Source organism: Pristiophorus japonicus, unplaced genomic scaffold, assembly GCF_044704955.1.
Source record: "Pristiophorus japonicus isolate sPriJap1 unplaced genomic scaffold, sPriJap1.hap1 HAP1_SCAFFOLD_42, whole genome shotgun sequence".
Classification (NCBI taxonomy): domain Eukaryota; kingdom Metazoa; phylum Chordata; class Chondrichthyes; family Pristiophoridae; genus Pristiophorus; species Pristiophorus japonicus.
The window spans coordinates 5093979-5117778 of NW_027254090.1; the positions used below are offsets into that span (position 1 = coordinate 5093979).

The window sequence follows — 23800 nt, forward strand, 5'->3', positions numbered from 1 at the left end:
AAATGGGAGCAGATGCAAAAGATAGAAAGAAGAAAAGTAAAAGTGGAGGGCAGAGAAACACAAAGCAAAAATCAAAAAGGGCCACATTACAGCAAAATTCAAAAGGGACAAAGTGAATTAAAAAGACAAGCCTGAAGTCTCTGTGCCTCAATGCAAGGATTATTCGTAATAAGGTGGATGAATTCACTCAGAGGCAGCAATTCACGAATATGTTATAATTGGGATTCCAGAGACATGGCTCCAGGGTGACCAAGGCTGGGAACTCAACATCCTGAGGTATTCAACATTCAAGAAGGATAAACAGAAAGGAAAAGGAGGTCGGGGAACGATGCTGGTTAAAGAGGAAATTAACGCAATATTAAGGAAGGACATTAGCTTGGATGGTGTGGACTCTGTATGGATAGAGCTGCGGAATACCAAAGGGCAGAAAACACGAGTGGGAGTTGTGCACAGACCACCAAACAGTAGTAGTGAGTTTGGGGACAGTATCAAACAAGAAATTATGGATGCGTGCAATAAAGATACAGCAGTTATCATGGGCGACTTTAATCTACATATAGATTGGAATAACCAAACTGGTAGAAATACGGTGGAGGAGGATTTCCTGGAGTGTATTAGGGATGGTTTTCTAGACCAATATGTCGAGGATCCAACTTGAGGGCTGGCTATCCTAGACTTGGTGATGTGTAATGAAAAAGGACTAATTAGCAATCTTGTTGTGCGAGGCCCCTTGGAGAAGAGTGACCATAATATGGTAGAATTCTTTATTAAGATGGAGATTGAAACATTTAATTCAGATACCAGGGACCTGAATTTAAGGAAAGGTAACTTCGATTGCATGAGATGTGAATTGGCTAGAATAGACTGGCAAATGAGACTTAAAAGGTTGACGCTGGATAGGCAATGGCAAACATTTAAAGATCACATGGATGAACTTCAACAATTGTACATCCCTGTCTCGAGAAAAAATAAAACGGGGAAGGTGGCTCAACCGTGGCTAATAAGGGAAATTAGGGATCGTGTTAAATGCAAGGAAGAGGCCTATACATTTGCCAGAAAAAGCAGCAAACCTGAGGACTGGAAAACATTTAGAATTCAGTAGAGGAGGACAAAGGGTTTAATAAGGAGTGGGAAAATAGAGTATGAGAGGAAGTATGCTGGGAACATAAAAACTGACTGCGAAAGCTTCTATAGATATGTGAAGTGAAAAAGATTAATGAAGACAAACGTCGGTCACTTGCAGTCAGAATCAGGCGAATTTATAATGGAGAACAAAGAAATGGCGGACCAGTTAAACAGATACTTTGGTTCTGATTTCACGAAGGAAGACACAAATAACCTTCCTAATGTACTCAGGGACCGGGGGTACAGCGAGAAGGAGGAACTGAAGGAAATCTTTATTAGTCAGGAAATTGTGTTCAGGAAATTGTTGGGATTGAAGGCTGATAAATCCCAGGGCCAGATAGTCTGCATCCCAGAGTAGTTAAGGAAGTAACCCTCGAAATAGTGGATGCATTGGTGATCATTTTCTAACAGTCGATCGACTCTGGATCAGTTCCTATGGACTGGAGGGTAGCTAAAATAACACCCCTTTTTTAAAAAGAAGGAAGGGCGAAAACGGGTAATTATCGACCGGTTAACCTGACATCAGTAGTGGGGAAAATGCTGGAATCAATTATTATGGATGAAATAGCATAGCATTTGGAAAGCAGTGACAAAATCGGTCCAAGTGAGCATGGATTTAGGAAAGGGAAATCATGCTTGGCAAATCATCTAGAATTTTTTGAGGATGGAACAAGGAGAGTGGACAAGGGAAAACCAGTGGATGTAATGTATTTGGACTTTCAAAAGGCCTTTGACAAGGTCCCACACAAGAGATTAGTGTGCAAAATTAAAGCACATGGTATTGGAGGTAATGTATTGACATGGATAGAGAACTGGTTGGCAGACAGGTAGCAGAGAGTCGGGATGAATGGCTCCTTCTCAGAATGACAGGAAGTAACTAGTGGGGTGCTGCACGGCTCAGTGCTGGGACCTCAGCTATTTACAATATACATCAATGATTTCGATGAAGAAATTGAGTGTTATATCTCCAAGTTTGCAGGTGACTCTAAGCTGCGTGACGGTGTGAGCTGTGAGGAGGATGCTAAGAGGCTGAAGAGTGACTTGGAAAGGTTAGGTGAGTGGGCAAATACATGGCAGATGCACTATAATGTGGATAAATGTGATGTTATCCACTTTGGTGGCAAAAACGTGAAGGCAGTTTATTATCTGGATGGCGGCAGATTAGGAAAAGGGGAGGTGCAAAGAGACCTGGGTGTCATGGTACATCAGTCATTGAAAGTTGGCATGCAGGTACAACAGGCGGTGAAGAAGGCAAAAGACATGTTGGCCTTCATAGCTGGGTGATTTGAGTATTGGAGCAGGAAGGTCTTACTGCAGTTGTACAGGGCCTTGGTGAGGCCTCACCTGGAATATTGTGTTCAGTTTTGGTCTCCTAATCTGAGGAAGGATGTTCTTGCTACTGAGAGAGTGCAGAGAAGGTTCACTAGACTGATTCCCTGGATGGCAGGACTGACATATGAGGAGAGACTGGATTGACTGGGCCTGTAGTCACAGGAGTTTAGAAGAATGAGAGGGGATCTCAAAGAAACATATAAAATTCTGACGGGACTGGACAGGTTAGAGGCAGGAAGAATGTGCCCGAAGTGGGGGAAGTCCAGAACCAGGGGACAGAGTCTCAGCGATAAGGGGTAAGCCATTTAGGACCGAGATAGGAGAAACTTCTTCACTCTGAGAGTTGTTAACCTGTGGAATTCTCTGCCGCAGAGAATTGTTGATGCCAGTTCATTTGATATATTCCAGAGGGAATTCGCTGTGACCTTTATGGCAAAAGGGCTCAAGGGGTATGAAAGAAAGTAGGAAAGGGGTACAGAGGTGAATGATCAGCCATGATCTTATTGGAATGTAGAAACATAGAAAATAGGTGCAGGAGTAGGCCATTCGGCCCTTCTAGCCTGCACCACCATTCAATGAGTTTGTGGTTGAACATGCACATTCTGTACCCCTTTCCTGCTTTCTCGCCATACCCCTTGATCCCCCGAGTAGTAAGGGCTACGTCTAACTCCTTTTTGAATATATTTAGTGAATTGGCCTCAAGAACTTCCTGTGGTAAAGAATTCCTCAGGTTCACCACTCTCTGGGTGAAGAAGTTTCTCCTCATCACGGTCCTAAATGGCTTACCCCTTATCCTAAGACTGTGAGCCCTGGTTCTGGACTGCCCCAACATTGGGAACATTCTTCCTGCATCTAACCTGTCTAAACCCGCCAGAATTTTAAACGTTTCTATGAGATCCCCTCTCATTTGTCTGAACTCCAGTGAATCCAGTCTTTCTTGATATGTCAGTCCCGCCATCCTGGGAATCAGTCTGGTGAACCTTCGCTGCACTCCCTCAATAGCAAGAACGTCCTTCCTCAAGTTAGGAGACCAAAACTGTACACAATACTCCAGGTGTGGCCTCACCAAGGCCCAGTACAACTGCAGTAACAAATCCCTGCCCCTATACTCAAATCCCCTCGCTATGATGGCCAACATGCCATTTGCTTTCTTAACCGCCTGCTGTACCTGCATGCCAACCTTCAATGACTGATGTACCATGGCACCCAGGTCTCGTTGCTCCTCCCCTTTTCCTAATCTGTCACCATTCAGATAATAGTCTGTCTCTCTGTTTTTCAACCGAAGTGGATAACCTCACCTTTATCCACATTATACTTCATCTGCCATGCATTTGACCCACGCACCTCACCTATCCAAGTCACTCTGCAGCCTCATAACATACTCTTCGCAGCTCACACTGCCACCCAACTTAGTGTCATCTGCAAATTTGGAGACACTACATTTAGTCCCCTCGTCTAAATCATTAATATACAATGTAAACAGCTAGGGCCCTTGCGGTACCCCACTAGTCACTGCCTGCCATTCTGAAAAGTACCCATTTACTCCTACACTTTGCTCCCTGTCTGCCAACTAATTTTGAATCCACATCAGCACACTACTCCCAATCCCATGTGCATTAACTTTGCACACTAATCTCTTGTGTGGGACCTTGTCGAAAGCCTTCTGAAAGTCCAAATACACCACATCAACTGGTTCTCCCTTGTCCACTCTACTGGAAACATCCGCAACAAATTCCAGAAGATTTGTCAAGCATGATTTCCCTTTCACAAATCCATGCTGACTTGGACCTATCATATTACCTCTTTCCAAATGCGCTGCTATGACATCCTTAATAATTGATTCCATCAATTTCACCACTACTGATGTCAGGCTGACCGGTCAATATTTCCCTGCTTTCTCTCTCCCTCCTTTTTTAAAAAGTGGGTTTACATTGGCTATCCTCCACTCCATAGGAACTGATCCAGAATCTATGGAGTGTTGGAAAATGACTGTCAATGCATCCGCTATTTCCAAGGCCACCTCCTTAAGTGCTCTGGGATGCAGACCATCAGGCCTGGGAATATATCGGCCTTCAATCCCATCAGTTTCCCCAACACAATTTCCCGACTAATAAGGATTTCCCTCAGTTCCTCCTTCTTACTAGAACCTCTGACCCCTTTTATATCCGGAAGATTGTTTGTGTCCTCCTTCGTGAATACCAAACCAAAGTACTTGTTGAATTGGTCTGCCATTTCTTTGTTCCCAGTTATGACTTCCCCTGATTCTGACTGCAGGGGACCTACGTTTGTCTTTACTAACCTTTTTTTCTTTACATATCTATAGAAGATTTTGCAGTCCATTTTAATGTTCCCTGCAAGCTTCCTCTCGTACTCTATTTTCCCTGCCCTAATCAAACCCTTTGTCCTCCTTTGCTAAGTTCCAAATGTCTCCCAGTCCCCGCGTTCGCTGCTATTTCTGGCCAATTTGTATGCCACTTCCTTGGCTTTAATACTATCACTGATTTCCGTTGATAGCCACGGTTGAGCAACCTTCCCTTTTTTATTTTTACACCAGACAGGGATGTACAATTGTTGCAGTTCATCCATGCGGTCTTTAAATGTCTGCCATTGCCCATCCACTGTCAACCCCTTAAGTATCATTCGCCAATCTATCCTCGACAATTCATGCCTCACACCTTCAAAGTTACCCTTCTTTAAGTTCTGGACCATGGTCTCTGAATTAACTGTTTCATTCTCCGTGGTGGTGCGGCTCGAAGGGCCGGATGGCCTTCGCCTGCACCTATTTATATCTGTACGCAGAGGGTTGTGGGGGTCTGGAACTCACTGCCTGAAAGGGTGGTAGAGGCAGAAACACTCACCACATTTAACAAGTGTTTGGATGTGACCTGAAGTGTTGTAACCTGCAGGGTTATGGACCTAGAGCTGGAAAGTGGGATTAGGCTGGATAGCCTCTTGTTGGCCGGCGTGGACACGATGGGCCGAATTGGCCTCCTTCCGTGCTGTAAACTTCTATGATTCTATGAACTCCTTCACAAAGAGTTGAGGTGCGTGTGGAGTGATTTGGGCACATCTTTACTCAAGTGACAACATTTCAAAGGTAACTCAACGGCTGTAAAGCGCTTTGGGGTGTTATGAGTTCCTGACAGACGCTGCAGAAATGCAAGTCCTTCTTTGCAAAAGTTCGATGCAAATTCAAAATTCACGTCGAAAAAAGGGCTCGCCCGGGATCGCGCGCAAATTTCAAGTAACAACCCCAAAGTGAGAATCATACAACTAGACCAACGAGCCAACTGTTTAGCAAATATGGAGATAAAGGCCTTACGAAGTGCTATCTGTTAATAAATCTCCAGTCAAATCTTCTCAGATTCTTAAAAGCATTGCCAAAGGAAAAGCATGAGTTTTGCCCTCTATCTCAAGGGATATCTTGGTGACTGCAATCAAGAGGTGCCACAACAAAGCAGCACAAATAGAACTTTGATTGGAAGAATGAATTCACACTACCGTTGTGGTGTCTTTAGACTGTTGAGGCTGCCCGGAGATAAAGTGCAACCATCATTGAAGCATTTTTAGTGTGTGTTGTTATTCTTGATCGGAGGAGCACATGAGACGGAATCAGTGACTTTGCCTTTTCGACATCTTTTCTGAAGCGCCGCACGGTCCCACTCCTGCAGTCAATGAGCTGTTGGGACGTTAATGTATCCATCATCATCATCATCATAGGCGGTCCCTCGAAACGAGGATGACTTGCTTCTACGCCGAAAAAGGAAGAGTTCACAGGTGTTTTAATGAAGGACCCAAACTAAATCCCGAAGGGTGGAAGATATCTGTGGGTGGATTTTTTTTAGTTGTGATGGACGTTGCACCCCTGCCATCAAACGGGCTTGACAGAGCGAGGTCTTGGGCCAGTGGCAAGGGTTAAGCAGGTCGACTGGAGACCAGTTCTGCTGCACGGACCCAGTGCACACATATATCGCCGTGTGGGCTGGCCCGTGCTAACCCTGGGCCACTGGCCCCGAACTCATGCCTCCCCTGGGCCCTGATCACGTCCCTCCACAGTCTCTCACCGATCCTTCGCCCCGATCTCGAGGCTCCTGCTGTACCTGCCCACGCTCCAATTACCGACCTGGACCTTGATGACGTCACTCTTCGCTGCCGCCGCCCTCCAGCACAAGCTCGCGCTGCTCCCTGGAGTAGTCTCCCGGGACCTCCAAGCGGCTCCCAGGGCCGCTCGCCGTTCATTTTATGGCCCCGACCTGCCGCTGGTGTTCTTCCGTTAGTGTATCCAGGCTGTGGGTGGCCACCCCGAGCACAGCAGAGGGGTTTCTGCATTAGTTCTGGATGGGGACAGTATATTTCCCCTTCTCTCTTCCTCTTGTCTGTATCCCTGTGATTTTATTTCTCTATTTATTCCCCCTGTCTCAGTTTCTAGTGTTTAAAAGGGAACAAAGGATGAAATGGGTGTCACTGTGGAACAATTTCTCTCACTCAAAGTTAGACGCTCTACCGTTGCACCATGAGGTCTCGGTAGCTAGCAGTTGATATTCAGGTTCAAATAAGAATATATATAAATATATCTACATGTATCATAACTGTTCCCTGGTGGTCGAGGGGTTAAGATCCGGCGCACTAACCTGGTTTCAATTGTCGATCAATTCATGGCGTAAGAATAATTGAGTTCTGTGAGACGATCAATAATTGCTGTAATCACCATGAATACCAATACTTTCTGTGATAGACTCAGCTTACAGACTATCTGGCTTCTCCTGCCCTTTGCCGGGCACGTGTTCCGGGTTTAATTTTGTAAACTGGGCGAGTTCGCTGATCGCAGGGAGACGGTAGGAGCCTCTGTGGCCCCACTGTAAGGATGTGGAAGTGAACACGATGGCTGGGTGATCCGTGACATTTCTGTAAAGGGCAGTGGAGGAGAAGGATTGAGAACTTTCAGTGTGGGACAGAAGTTGGTTCAGGTGAGCCTCCACATTCCTGATCAGCAGAGGGAGCTCACTGGTCAGCTCCCCTCTGTTGTGCCAGCTGTGCCAGAGGTTTCTGTAGTGTAGTGGTTATCACGTGTGCTTATCACGTTTGCATTACACATGAAAGGTATGAGGTTCGATCCCGGGAAGGAGCATTATATTTAAACTTGCTATAGAGGAACAATCAGAGGCGAGTTTCGTCTCCTGGCAAATGCTGCCTGACCTGCTGAGATTTCCAGCATTTGCTGTTTTTATTTGCTATTTATTCTCCTGGCAAAAGTGATCCCTTATTCCTTAAGTGCTCTTTATTTCACTTCAATAAATAGATAACATTCAGTGAGAGAAAACGGATCCACCGGGGACCTTTCGCGTGTGAGGCCAACGTGATATCCACTGCACTGCAGCCCATCAAAGGGCGAGAAACCACTGAATATAAAGGATGAGCTCACAAATATCAGGGGCAGTGCAGTCTGGTCAACGTCAAACTCTCCTTTCTTATTCAGCAGTGGCATGAACGGGAATCAGACGCCACAAAGTTTAATTACAGACACAAATGCAATAACACTTCCAAATCTTTTCACTGTAAAATTCTTAAAATTTATTTGAAATCCTACTGCGTTGAATCTGAAAATGAGCATCGTGGGCTTTTATCTTCACTACTGATTTATTTTCTGTGCATGGTCGGAATAACCAGTGCTGTTAAATTTGACAAAAGTTGCCCCAGATTCCTGATGTCATCGGCAATGAAGATTTTGAACCAGATCCTAAAATACAGTGTGTAAAATGGGTCAACATGCAGAAGAACATAAGAACATAAGAAATAGGAGCAGGACTCGGCCATACGCCCCTCGAGCCTGCTCCGCCATTTAATACGATCATGGTCGATGTGATCATGGACTCAGGTCCACTTCCCTGCCCGCTCGCCAAAGCACAGGACAAATGATTGAAGTATCGACTGTCCCTCAGTTAGCATTTCTTTATCGTGCAAAAGAAGGTGAGGGGTTAATTAATGATGCTTTCCCGTGAAAGCAACACAAAAGTTTAAGAAAAAAACATACAGTGACTGGGAGGTGAGCGCAGCTTCTGACACCAGGTAGGAATGGGCGGAGATTTTAAAGCTCCTTGTATTGTGACACCTTCATATAGACGAACATCTAAGTCTTATGACGAAGACCTCGTGGCGCAATGGTAGCGTGACTGATTTCAGTTCCGAAGGTAGCGTGTTTAAATCACATCAGGGTTACTGTACTTTTAGATATTGTTCTTCCAGAATTAATATATTCTTTGCTGTTTGGCAATAACCAGACCCTTGCTCCAAGGTTTGTCTCACTGTTTCCCCGGTGTCAGACAGAGATACGCCTGCTGCCCTCATTTATTTCATGTGACAGGATCCAAAAGTTCAAAATCAACCTGCAGATGGCCACATACAGCATTAAATAGTCAGGATGTCCGAGCGTTCTCAGGTGCTGTGTTCAGGTTGCAGTCTTCTCTCGAGGTCTGTGTTTAAATCTGACATTTCTTATTTTTAATCATCAAGTGAAACTCATTGTTTGACACCACGATCAACTCCTTCAAAGTGGGATTCAGCAGTTCACCTGCTCGCTTCACATTTCCGTCTGACCGGGTGCTGAAAGTGGCGATGTTTCCGCAGTGTAGCGGTTAACACGTTCGCCTCACACGCGAAAGCTCACCGGGTGGGAATATTTTCTGGAGCTTTCTCCTCATGCATGCTCAGGGGCGAGTTTGTTCTCCTGTGAAAGGTCATAATGTCATAAACATGTAAGGATTAGGGGCCGGAGTAGGACATTCGGCCCCTCGAGCCTGGTCCGCCATTCAAGAAGATCCTGGCAGCTCCTCGACAGCAAGTTTAAACATCTGGGGCGGAGCCAACAGGCACCTGACTACAATCAACGACAAAAACGTCTATTTGGCAGAAGCCCCGTGAGATCAATCGGTCGAGCATGAGAATCTTAATCTCGAATTTGGGGGTTCGAGCCACACGTTAACTGTTAAAGCATGTCCCAATTTGCACAGTGTGTTTTCGGTGTCTGGTTCAAAATGTTCATTGCTGGTAACATCAACAGGAGACTGGGGAAACAGTGAGAAAGACTTTAGAGCAAAGGTCTGGTTATTGTGAAACACCAAAGGAAATATAAATTCAAGAAACATAGAAAACATAGAAAATACGTGCAGAGGTAGGCCATTCGGCCCTTTGAGCCTGCACCGCCATTCAATGAGTTCATGGCTGAACATGCAACTTCAATACCCCATTCCTGCTTTCTCGCCATAGCCCTTGATCCCCCTAGTCTGAAGGACTACATCTAACTCATTTTTGAGAAGAATAACCTCGAAAGGAAATATGACCCCGACACCCAGGAAGAAGTGTTAAGGCAGAAGATTAAATGCTGCATTCCTCTGTTCAAAAAATTCCTTTCACAAACATTTATCTGACCGCAACTGCACAAAACAAAAATGTTCCTTTCAAAGTCATTAAACTCTCGAATTTCTGCGCCCCCCGAATCTCCTGAATCAGATGCCTCTAGTTTTGCCGACTCAATCCATGTCCCTTTGCAATGTTCTGCTTCCACCCACACTATGAAATGTGCCACTAACTTATAGAATCATGGAATGGTTACAGCACGGAAGGCCATTCGGCCCGTCGAGCCCGTGCCGACACTCAACGAGTCCCACTCCCCCGCCCTTTCCCTGTAGCCCTGCAATTGTTTTTCCTTCAGACACTGATCCAGCTCCCGTTTGAAAGATAAGATTGAGTCTGCCTCCAACACCCTTTCAAGCAGTGCATTCCAGATCCTAACCACTCGCTGCTAAATGGCCATCTCCTGTTCCTATGTGTAAAGTCTGGGAAACACAAGATCAATTCCTGCCACACTCACAGCCTTCCTAAATATAGCACCATCTTTCTATTCTCATAAAACCAGGTCCTGAAGTACAGATCAGCTGTGTCGGTTAAAGCTCTGGTTATGTTCCGAACATTGCTGTAGAGTTTCCGTACTGTAGTGGTTATTAGATTCACCTCACACGCGAAATGTCCCTGGTTCAAAACTGCGCGGAGACATTTTGAAAACATGTTCAATTAAATATTTGAAGAAATGGATTTATTCATATTAGTGGTTCATTATTAACAAAAAACAATGTCCCACAACCTTGTTAAATTTTCTGATATCTCTGTTCAATTCTATATACACTCAAACTGAATGCTCATAAAAATACTGGAGTGGGAACTCACTGGATAACAGCACAGCTGGCAATGTTTGTGGAATATATTCGCGCAAACAAAACGCACAATGACAACCTGGAATCGTGCAGCACCGAATCCACGGGGAAAAACAGTTAAATGGTTCGTCCCTGGGTGGGCTCGAACCACCAACCTTTCGGTTAACAGCCGAACACGCTAACCCATTGCGCCACAGAGACTGACGTAATTGCACGCTGCAAGACATCCCAAATCAGGGTGTCAGTCAGTTAAAGCTTCAGATTGCTCTGACCGGGATGGAACTTGTCCACTCTCAGTTGTACTTTTCCCAAGTAAAGGGTGGGACATTCATTGTGGATGTGTGGAAGCAGTCTGGTCCCGCACACTGCAGACACTTCCATGTCACCACCAACCAGCTCTCCCACAACCGGTGTGATCTACCTTCCAGCCTTCCAGTGCCTTGTCTGTGACGAAGCATGCTGATTGTCCCGAAGCCGGTATTAGGTATTAATTCCTTTTCAGCTCCTGACTGCGGATATTGCTGTGATTAAATGCGAACACAATGCTAACAGGGACAGTTCAATTCACAGTTTCTTTGCTTGGTGAAATTTCAAAGATTGAAAGCGACGCACATCAACCCCAAACCTCGTCACCTACTCGCTAACTCGACAAAACTTTGCATTTTCTTTCCATGCCAAGCATTTTACATTAATACATTGCAATGCCAACGCACTTTTTACCTGGCAAGACTGAAGTACAAGCTGTGATGAACAGTGTGAAACAGAAACAGCTACTTGTAAAACCATAGCCTCGATGGCATCTGTGTCAATTGTTCTGCATCGATAATTAGCAGAGCAAAGAGGAAAATGATGGTGTGGATGAGAAAAGGCCGAGACAAAGTGTACTGTTGGAGATGATTTTGTTGTTTTTGAGAATTGTTTCAAAGATTTTACTGTGGTTGGTTCCATAGTGTAATGGTGAGCACTCTGGGATCTGAGTTCAAATCTCGGTGGAACCTGATTCCTTGTTGTCCCAGCTGCTGAAAATTTGGGACAAACAAGTGAAAGACACCTGGTGCTGGTGGGCAGTTTTGTTGCCTTTGTCATTGATGCTTGATCTACAAGTCTAGTTATCAAATCGTCTGCTCAACCATCAGTTAGTTACCTATTACAAAATGTTGTAAACGGCTGTCTTGCTCTTTTTGCTTCGTTGCTTTTAACCTCGAATTACCCGCACACATTCAGTTGTAGTAAAGGCAGGATCAGGTCTTTTATTTAAACATTCATACCAAAGAAACCAAGTATGAAAGTTACTGAGAACACTTCACAAAGTCAGCTTGCTTCGATTTCCGTGGCTGCTTGAGACACACACCTTCTGAATGTCCACTGTCTCTGGTGTCTGCGTGTGTGAGTCTCATCTTTATACTCTTATTTCTTTACATTTAGACAATCACAGCTAACTGCTTTGTGAATTGTTTAACATACAGACTTAATATTGCTTGTTTAACCTACAGATGTCATTAAATAGTAACAAAGGTACAATCAAATATTTAACATACAGACAATGACCAATTACTCATTTCAATGGCTGAAGGCACCACATTGTCTAACAGTCTCTTTCGATCCAAACTTCAATCTTCCTGTTTTTTAATTCAAACTTCAGACCACGTGCTGAAGAAAAGAGTTCAGCAATGCGGGACTGTGCTCCCACATTCCCCCACTTCTTCTCCTCGCCTCTCTGCAGGTCTTATCTGGGTAACATACATTTGCATGCTGGCTCGAGCTCGTTCAACAGCATTGACCAGTTGTAGTCCTTGTTTTCCAACACGACATCCACAGTAAATCAAAATGACCAGCACGACCAGCTGAACCAGCACCAGCATAAGGACAGGGTGTATCATTGTGTTCAACACGCCTGTTGCCGTCGGGCTCCATCCCAACAATGACTCCCACCAGCTTACATGTTCAATCTGCTCCAAAGTTGTGTGAACGTTCTCGATTTCCGCAGTGTGATGGTTAATGTCCACAACGATTGCTTGATTCAAACTCTGTAGCTGTTGAAATGTTGTATTCCATTTCCGTATTTCCTTCTTCCAAATAGCAGCACGCTTCGGGTCAAAGTAGGGTTGTTGTAGATTCAGATTCTCAGGATGCCATTTTAAAGTCCTTTCGTCTGTGATCACCATATCCATTTTTACTTAAAAGTCAGTTTTCAATTTTTGGTGTTTCCAATTGAATTCCATGCTGTTTACATTCAGAAATGTAAACTCACAATCGGTGTCTTCGACTAAGTCTGTTACCCTCTGCATAGGTTTTAACAATTTCCTCTGCTTTGTGGGAGAAGGGTAACAACATCGAGTAAAGGATGACGGAAATGCTGAATAGTCAGTCGAGAGACCCAGTCCTTCTCTCAGTTCACCCTTCGGAACTGCTATAATTCACTCTCTCGACATTTGCAACGATCCAACTTCTATTTCACATCCTTTAAGATCATGTTTGTAACTCCCACATTTGAGCTTTTCACTGAACATCTCATCAGTTCTGAGACAGCCCATTCCTGCAGAAACTTTAAATGTTTGTGAACAAGCTTCTCCCACTGCTTTCATCTCTGACTGTTCAGTAACTGCTCCTCGTGTATCTGGGGTGTTGGGGAACTGTCTCTGAAGAGGGAAATCCCCTTCCTGAGTGAGTAACAAAGATTGCAGCTATTAATCTACCAAGCATGAGACCGGGAAGTTGTTTCAAAACCGATTCCCGTTCCCCAGTGATTCCCTAAAGCTCACAGAACCATGTGAACCCTCGGTTTCTCTGATACGTTCCCAGACTGTCACCATCCCAGAATATTACACCACCACTGGGCAAACTTATTAAGATCCTGAAGGTGTGCGGGTCCCACTTCACTAAGGATAGCTCTCATGTCCTGTAACTTTACCCCTCCTCGCTCATACCAGGAAACCCCAAAACCACTTAAGGTCGTGTTCCCTTCACGAGCTCCACAGGGAGTAGAGGAATCATGATCCTGCTCTCGCCTTGTCGGCTCGAGCGTGCTTCCCCCACTCTCCACATTACCAGAAGGTCGTGTGTAATGTTGTGGGGTGTTAAGCGGCTGGGTCATCGAAGAGGCATTTAAGTGCTCCGCCTCCGATCCTAACGTTGCCACGTGAACCACACGGGTTCGAGGCTCCGAAGTCAGAGAAGACAAAGGAGCTGTGGATGGGAACGGTGGGCATTCTCCCTGTCCCTTAATTCCCTTTTCAACTCTCAGACCCGGGGAATCCTCCGAATACCACCCAGCTTTACCAATTGTTGTCTCCGTGGGCAACCTAATAACACCATCTGCTGCAGCTTAGATATTCCTTTCTCTCGATCTTGATTACGCTTCTGTTCATCAGCAAGATGCTGATCCAGTGTCAGAACAGTCCTGGCTGCCCCGAGTGCCTGAAATCACCAATTCTCTACTTCTTTACTCACTGCTGTTAGCTGCTCTCTGCGTTCTGAGACTTCCCTATCTCGAGCCTCAGCCTCTTCTCCTAACATTTGAATCCCCAGCATGAGACACTGCAACACGAACGCTTTTCTCTTTTTATCACTTTTTAACCCAAACACTTTAATCTTTTTTAATTGGACACTCTTCACTAAGGACTGCCGTGTCTCTCTCCATCCTCCTGTCACTGTTTCCTGTCTTATCCCATAAGTTCCCCCTTTCGACTCAATCCATTCATTAAGAAATGACTGGAGCTCAACTGGAATATCCCCTGAGCCTCCCATTACTAACTGAAGATCCCTTTAATCACGACAACTAAGAGAATGCTCACCCCTCGAACTGATGTGTGGGAAACACTTCTCCCAACAAATCAGCCAACTTTCTGCTTCATGTCGGGAACTTCGAATAAGCCAACGAACTTTTGAAAATCACTAAAATGTTGTAAACGGCTGTCTTGCTCTTTTCGCTTTGTTGCTTTTAATATCGAATTACCCGCACACACTCCGTTGTAGTAAAGGCAGGATCGGGTCTTTTATTTAAACATTCATACTAAACAAACCAAGTGTGAAAGTTACTGAGAACACTTCACAAAGGCAGCTTGCTTCGATTTCCGTGGCTGCTTGAGACACACACCTTCCGAATGTCCAGTGTCTCTGCTGTCTATGTCTCTGCAGTCCATAAAAGTCTCATCTTTATACTGAAAAAGCCTTTGAACTCTTATTCTTTCCATTTAGACAATCCTGACTAACTGCTTTCTGAATCTTTTAACAGACAGACTTAATGTTGCTTGTTTAACCTGCAGATGTCATTAAATAGTAACAAGGTTACATTCAAATACTTAACATACAGACATCATCAAATCGTTTCGTCCTGAGTTTCCATTATTCCCACCGTAACAAGGTACTCAAATATTTAACATCCAGACAATGACCAGTTACACATCTCACTGGCTGGAAGGCACAACATTGTCTAACAGTCTCTTTACCATCCAAACTTCAATCTTCCTGTTATTTAATCCAAACTTCAGACTGCGTGCTGAAGCAAAGAGTTCAGCAATGCTGGACTGTGCCAACACAGAGCACAGGATTTGACAACTAGACTTGTAGATCAAGCATCAATGACAAAGGCAACAAAACTGCCCACCAGCACCAGGTGTCTCTCACTTGTTTGTCCCAAATTTTTAGCAGCTGCGACAGCAAGCATTCAGTTTCCACCGAGATTTAAACTCAGATCGCTGGATTCATGTCCAGAGTGCTCAACATTGCACCATGGAACCAACGATGCCAAATTCTGTGAAACATTACTCAAAAACAAGATCATCTCCAATATTACACTTTGGCTCGGCCTTTTCTCATCCACACCGTCAGTTTCTCCACTTTACGCTCTGCTAATTATCGATGCAGAGCAATTCACACAGATACCGTCGAGGCTGTGGGTTCTCAAGTAGCTGTTTCTGTTTCATACTGTTCATCACAGCTTGTACTTCAGTCTTGCCAGGTAAAAACTGCGTTGGCATTGCAATGCATTAATGCAAAATACTTGGCATGAAAAGAAAATGCAATTTTTTATTGAGTGCAAAACATGCAGTGCCTGCATTTCAAAAAGCGTTGCTTTTATTCATCCTGCTGAATGCATATTGCACAGATAATCTCAGCACACATTGTGCAGGCAAAGGCAGCATTAGACAACAAACTGATTTCTCCTCCGCTGATTTATAACAGGTAACTGCTGGTTGAGCACACGATTTGATAACGAGACTTGTAGATCAAGCATCAATGATAAAGGTAACAAAACTGCCCACCAGCACCAGGTGTCTTTAACTTGTTTGTCCAAAATTATTAAATTATTGACTCTCATTCAGTTAGCATTTCTTTAATTATGCAAATGAAGATCATCAGTTAATTAATGATCCATTGAATGCAGGATAACTTGAACAAAAAGCCCCAACGTGGGGCTTGAACCCGCGACCCGAAGATTAAGAGTTTCATGCTCTCCCAATTGATCGAGCGGGGCTTGTGCCAAATGCGGGTTTTTGTCGCTGATTGCAGCCAGGCGCCTGTTGGCTCCGCCCCAGATGTTTAAACTTGCTGTCGAGGAACTGCCAGGATCTTCTTGAATGGTGGACCAGGCTCGAGGGGCCGAATGGCCGACTCCGGCTCCTAATCCTTACATGTTTATCATCTCATGACTTTTCACAGGAGAACAAACTTGCCCCTGAGCATGCATGAGGAGAAAGCTCCAGAAAATATTCCCGCCCAGTGAGCTTTCGTGTGTGAGGTGAACGTGTAAACCGCGACACTGCGGAAACATCTCCACTTTCAGCACCCGGTCAGATGGAAATGTTAAGCGAGCAGGTGAACTGCAGAATGCCACATTTAAAGAGTTGGTCGAGGTGTCAAACAATGAGTTTCGCTTAATGATTAAAAGCAGAAAATGCCAGACATTGGATTTGAACCCTCTCCTCCACATGCAATTGCAATCCAAACACAGCACCTTCGACTGCTCAGCCATCCTGACTAGGTGCTGCTGTGTTTGGCCCCCTGCAGGTTGATTTTGAACTTTTGTGTCCTGTCACATGAAATAAATGAGGGCAGCAGGCGTATCTCTGCCTGACACCAGGGAAACAGTGAGACAGACCTTGGAGCAAGGGTCTGGTTATTAAGACACAGTAAAGAAAATATTGATTCCGGAATTATCCCAATGGTCAGGAACCCTGACATGATTTCGATAGCAGTGTTCTCATCTCGAGTGAGATGTGTTACCGTTGCACCACTGGCTCTACACAACGAATTTGAGATGTTTATCTATATGAACGTTCCTCAAAATAAGGGCTTTAACATCCCCGCTCATTCACACTCGGAGTCAGAAGCCGCGCTCACTTGCCAGTCACCGTCCGTTTTTTTATTGAACTTTTGTTTTTATTTCACGGGAAAGCATCATGACTTAACCCAATGTCATCTTTTGCACAATGAAAGAAATGCTGACTGAGAGACAGTCGATACTTCAATCATTTCTTCTGTGTTTTGCATGTTAACTGTTAAACCAGATCCCATTTTACACAATTTTTGTCGGGGATTCTTTCAAAATCTTCATTGCTGATGACACCAGGAATCTGGGGCAACTTTTGTCAAATTTAACAGCACCAGTTATTCCTTCCATGCACAGAAAATAGAATCAGTAAAGAAGATAAAATCCCACGGTGCTCATTTTCAGATTCAACACAGTAGGGTTTCAAATAAAGTGAAAGAATTTTACAGTGAAAGGATTTGGAAGTGTTACTTATATTTGTATCTTTAATTAAACGTTGTGACGTCTGACTCCCGTTCATGCCTCTGCTGAATAAGAAAGGAGGGTTTGACGTTGACCAGACTGCACTGCCCCTGATATTTGTGAGCTCATCCTTCATATTCAGTGGTTTCTCGCCCTTTGATGGGCTGCAGTGTGGCGGATATCACGTTGGCCTCACACACGAAAGGTCCCCGGTGGATCCGTTTTCTCTCACTGAAAGGTATCTATTTATTGAAGTGGAATAAAGAGCAATGAAGGAATAAGGGAGCCCTTTTGCCAGAAGAATAAATAGCAAATAAAAACAGCAATTGCTGGAAATCTCAGTAGGTCAGGCAGCACTTGCCAGGAGACTAAACTCGCTTCGGATTGTTCCACTCGAGCAACTTTAAACATAATGTTTCCGCCCGGGATTGAACCAGGGACCTTTCGCGTGCAAAGCGAACGTGATAATCACTACACTACGGAAACCTCTGGCACAGCTGGCACAACAGAGGGGAGCTGACCAGTGAGCTCCCTCTGTGCTGATCGGGAATGTGTTGGCTCACCTCAAACAACTTCTGTCCCACACTGAAAGCTCTCAATCCTTCTCCTCCACTGGCCTTTACAGAAATGTCACGGATCACCCAGCCACCGTGTTCACTTCCACATCCTCACAGTGGGGCCACAGAGGCTCCTACCGTCTCCCCGCAATCAGCGAACTCAAAATTAAACCCGGAACACGTGTCCAGCAACGGGCAGGAGAAACAAGAGAATCTGTAAGTTCGGTCCGTAACAGAAAGTAATGGGGTTATTCATGGTGATTACAGCAATTACTAATCGTCTCACAGACCTCAATTATTTTTATTTGACGAATTGATCGAGTATCGTTACCAGGTTAGTGCGCCGGATCTTAACCCCTCGACCACCAGGGAACAGCTACGATGCATGTAGATATATTTATATATATTTATATATGACCGTGAATATCAACGGCTAGCTGCCTAGACCTCAGGGCGCAACGGTAGCATGTCTAAATTTTAGTGAGAGGAATTATTTTCGACAGTGAAACCCATTTCATCGTTTGTTCCCTTTTAAACACTAGAAACTGAGACGAGGAATAAATAGAGAAATCAAAGCACAACGATATCGACAAGAGGAAGAGAGAAGGGGAAATACTGTCCCCACCCAGAACTAATGCAGAAACTCCTCTGCTGCGCTCGGGGTGGCGACCCACAGCCTGGATACACTAACGTCCCAACAGCTCATTGACTGTCGGAGTGGGACCGTGCGGCGCTTCAGAAGACAGGTCGAAAAAGCAAAGTCACTGCTTCGGTCTCATGTGCTCCGGCTGCAAAGAATAGATACACACAATACCATGCTTTTATAATGGTTACACATTATCGCCATTCTTGTCAAGCAGTCGTTTCGTTGCTCCAGGGATATGATTCTCAATTCAGGGTTGTTCATGGCAATTTGCGAGAGATTCCACGTTCAAATACCGAATGAGACCTTTCAATTTGCATAGAACTTATGCAAACAAGTGTTATGCAAGTAAACCTGTAAATACCTTGTTTAACCACCAGAGGGCTCATCCCCTGGAGTCCCAAGAGATCCCACAATCCCTTGGGAGCACTTGTACTTAAGGAGGCCTCACAGGCTGGAGAAACACTCTGGAGACCTGCAAGAAAAGACTAAGGTCACAAATTACTTTGAGTTCACAGTATCTGGTCAGACTCTTTAGTCATGCAATACAACTGGCGATGAGATACAGATGACGAACCCCACCGCAACGATGCAGAGACCAATGGGCATCCTGGAGAAATTTTCAGAAGGAGATGATTGGGACACCTAAGTGGAGCGACTCGACCAATACTTCGTGGCCAGCGAGCTGGAAGGAGAATCGAATACTGCCAAAGGAAGGGCGATTCACCTCACTGTTTGCGGGGCACCATCTTATGGCCTCATACAAAAGCTGCTTGCTCCAGCGAAACGCACAGAGAAGTAGTATGTTGATTTGTGCACACTGGTCCGGGAGCATCTTAACCTGAAGGAAAGCGTTCTGATGGCGAGGTTCCGGTTCTACATGTGCAAAAGTTCTGAAGGCCAGGAAGTGGCGAGCTATGTCGTCGAGCAAAGACACCTTGCAGGCATTTGGAATTTGTAGGACATTTGGAGCACATGCTCAGGGACTTCTTTGTACTTGGCATTGGCCATGAAGTAATACTTCGTAAACTAATTTTGACAGTCGAGACCCCAACCTTGAGTAAAGCCACAGCGATAGCCCAAGCGTTTATCGCCACCAGTGACAATACCAAACAAATCTCTCAGCACACGGGTGCTGTACAAGTACTGTGAACAAAGTAGTGTTGTTTTCAAATCGTGACGTACAGGGCAGGCCTCACATGCCTGTAGCTGTACGTCTGCAGATGTCTCAGAGTCCACCATCAAGAGTGATGAATGCTACGTCATTAACATCTTGTTGGCGCTGCGGGGGTGATCATCGTTTCCAATCATGCCGCTTCAAAGGATACGTTTGCAAGGGCTGTGGAACAATGGGACACCTGCAACGAATGTGCAGGCAAGCTGCAAACCCTGCTAATCCTGCAAACCACTATGTTGCAGAGGAGGGCAGATCCACGGCAGATCACAATGAACCAGAGCATCAGACCGAGGAGGTAGAGGTATATGGGGTGCATACATTTACCACAAAGTGCCCCCGATAATGTTGAAGGTTGAATTAAATGGACTCCCGGTGTCAATGGAGCGAGACATGGGCGCGAGCCAGTCCATTATGAGCAGAAAGACTTTCGATAAATTGAGGTGCAGCAAGGCCTCAAGGCCAGTCCTGACTCCCATTCGCACTAAACTGAGAACTTACACAAATGAACTGATTCCCGTAATCGGCAGTGCTACTGTAAAGGTCTCCTACGATGGAGCGATACACAAGTTACCACTCTGGGTGGTACCGGGCGATGGCCCCACGCTGCTCGGCAGGAGCTGGCTGGGGAATATACGCTGGAACTGGAACGACATCCGGGTGCACTCGCCCGTCAACAACATTTCGTCTGCCCAGGTCTTAAACAAATTCCCCTCGTTGTTCGAACCAGGCATCATGAAGGTCCAAAGAGCAAAAGTGCAGATCCACCTAATTCCCCGGGGCGTGACCTATCCATCACAAAGCGAGAGCAGTACCGTACATGATGAGAGAGAGGGTGGAGATCGAGCTGGACAGGCTGCAACGAGAGGGCATCATTTTGCCGATCGAATTCAACGAGCGGACCAGTCCGATTGTTCCAATCCTCAAGGGAGAGGGCACCGTCATATTCTGTGGTGATTACAAAGTAATTATCAAATGTTTCTCCCTTCAGGATCAATACCCACTACCAAAGGCAGACAACCTTTTTGCGACGCTCGCGGAGGAAAGACGTTCACGAAGCTGGACTTGACCTCAGCCTACATGACGCAGGAGCTGGAGGAATCATCGAAGGGCCTCACCTGCATCAACACGCACAAAGATCTCTTCATTCACAACAGATGCCCATTTGGGATTCGATCGGCCAGCGAATTCCAGAGAAACATGGAAAGCTTACTGAATTCGGTCCCACGCAACATGGTCTTCCAGGACAACATCTTGGTTACAGGTCGGGACACAGATGAGCATCTGCAGAACCTGGAGGAGGTTCTTAGTCGGCTTAATCGCGTGGGGCAAAGGTTAAAATGCTCGAAGTGCGTTGTCCTGGCGACTGAAGTGGAGTTCCTGGGGAGAAGAATTGCGGCGAACGGCATCAGGCCCACCGATTCGTAGATGGAGGCAATCGACAACGCACCAAGGCCACAGAACGTGACGGAGCTGCGGTCGTTTCCAGGAATCCTGAACTACTTTCGTATCTTCTTACCGGGTCTCAGAACACTGTTCGAACCACTGCACGCTTTACTGCATAAAGAAAATGAATGGGTATGGGGTAAAAGCCAAGAAAATGCCGTTGTAAAAGCTAGAAAGCTGTTGTACTCAACCAAATTGCTTGTGCTGCATGATGCATGTAAGCCTTTGGTGCTAGCATGTGATGCGTCGTCATACGATGTTGAGTGTGTATTGCATCAAGCTCATGAATCTGGGAAATTGCAACGGGTTACTTATACATCCAGGATTCTGTCTAAGGCTGAGAGGGCCTACAGCATGATCAAAAAAGAAGTGTTAGCATGTGTTTATGGAGTAAAAAAAATGCACCAATATCTGTTTGGGCTCAAATTTGAATTGGAAACTGATCATAAGCCACTTATTTCCCTCTTTTCTGAAAGTAAGGGGATAAATACAGATGCATCGGTCCGCATCCAGAGATGGGCGCCCACATTGTCCGCATACAACTACGCCATCCGCCACAGGCCAGGCACAGAAAACTGTGCCGATGCTCTCAGTAGGCTGCCATTGCCCACCACAGGGGTGGAGATGGCACAGCCCCCAGATTTAGTTATGGTAATGGAAGCATTCTAGAGTGAGCAATCACCTGTTACCGCCCGACAGATTAGAATCTAGATGAGTCCACATCCCTCATTGTCCTTAGTAAAAGACTGTGTGCTCCACGGGAGTTGGTCTCGTGTTCCGTTAGAGATGCAGGAAGAAATAAAGCCGTACCAGCGGCACAGAGATAAAATGTCCATACAGGCAGATTGTATCAAGTAGTGGTGCCAAATAAGGGCAGGGACACTTTCAATAGTGATCTCCACAGTACCCACCCAGGCATTGTAATGACGAAAGCGATAGCCAGATCCCACGTGTGGTGGCCCAGTATCGATGCGGACTTAGAGTCCTGCGTTCACAGATGTAATACATGTTCGCAGTTAAGCAATGTACCCAGGCAGGCGCTGCTAAGTTTTTGGTCTTGGCCCTCCAAACCGTGGTCTAGGGCACACGTCGACTATGCAGGCCCGCTCTTGTGTAAAATGTTCCTTGTGGTTGTAGATGCGTACTCCAAGTGGACTGAATGTGAGATGATGTCCGCTGCCACCATTGAAAGCTTGCGGATCATGTTTGCCACGCACGGCCTGCCTAACGTTCTTGTCAGTGACAATGGGCTGTGCTTCACCAGTGCTGAGTTCAAAGAGTTCATGACACGCAATGGGATCAAACATGTCACATCTGCCCCGTTGAAACCAACATCCAATGGTCAGACAGAGAGAAGAGTGCAGCAATCAAGCAGAGCTTGAAGAGTGTAACTGAGGGCTCACTGCAGAGTCACCTATCCCGAGTCCTGCTTAGTTACCGCACAAGACCCCACTCGCTCACTGGCGTTCCCTCCGTGGAACTGCTCATGAAAAGGGCACTTAAGACAAGGCTCTCGTTAGACCACCCTGATCTACACAAACAGGTAGCGAGCAGGCGGCTTCAAGAGAATACATATCATGATCAAGCAAATGTGTCACGCGAAATCGAGATTAATTATCCTGTATTTATGTTGAACTATGGACAAGGTCCCAAGTTGCTTCCCAGCACTGTCGTGGCCAAAGAGGGAAGTAGGGTGTTCCTGGTCAAACTTTCATATGGACTCACCTGCAGAAAACACTTGGACCAAACCAAACTCAGATTCACGGACTATCCAGAACAACCCACAATAGACTCTACCTTTTTCGCTCCTCCAACACACACACAAGTGGCACTCAACCCAGCGGTTGACCACGAAGCAGAACCCATCACCCGCAGCAGCCCAGCAGGACTCACCACGCCCAGCAGGCCAGCGAGGGCCCAACAAATGACTCACCAAAACCAGCATTTGCACCGAGAAGTTCAACCAGGGAAAGGAAGGCCACAGATTGACTCAAATTGTAAATAGTTACACTACTGACTTTGGGGAGGCTGGGGGGAGCGGTGCGGGGGGAGTGTTGTTACATATATAAACCTGTAAATACCTTTTTTAACCATCAGAGGGCTCATCCACTGGAGTCCCAAGGGATCCCACAATCTCTTGGGAGCACCTGTACACCAGGAGGCCTCACAGGTTGGAGAGGCACACTGGAGACTTGTAATAAAGGACGACGGTCACACCTTACTTTGAGTTGCAGTATCTGGTCAGATTCTTTATTCAAGACATAACACTCTGTATTTAGGAGACTGGTTTAAAATGTTTATTGCTCATGTGACAAGGAATCTGGGGTGACTTTTGTTCAATTTATTTCACAGCAAAAATAGTCTCAAAAATCACGTTCCGCCCGGGATCCTTTCGCGTTTGAAGCGAACGTGATAACAACGATGCTACGGAAACACTGCGGTTCAAATGATGTTAGGAACATAACCAGATGTTTAAACTTGCTGTCGAGGAACTGCCAGGATCTTCTTCAATAGTGGACCAGGCTTGTGGGGCCGAATGGCCTACTCCGGCCTCTAATCCTTCCATACTTATAATCTTATGAC

General features: G+C 45.5%; 2 non-coding genes across 2 annotated transcripts; both read right to left on the minus strand.

Annotated features, from left to right (window-relative positions):
- Nucleotides 1-10791: 10791 nt before the first annotated feature.
- On the minus strand, nucleotides 10792-10865 carry trnan-guu (transfer RNA asparagine (anticodon GUU)). Its single transcript has one exon. It is a non-coding gene; the product is annotated as a tRNA-Asn (tRNA).
- A 6945-nt stretch (nucleotides 10866-17810) lies between these two features.
- On the minus strand, nucleotides 17811-17883 carry trnaa-ugc (transfer RNA alanine (anticodon UGC)). The gene has a single exon. It is a non-coding gene; the product is annotated as a tRNA-Ala (tRNA).
- Between the last annotated feature and the right edge of the window lie 5917 nt (nucleotides 17884-23800).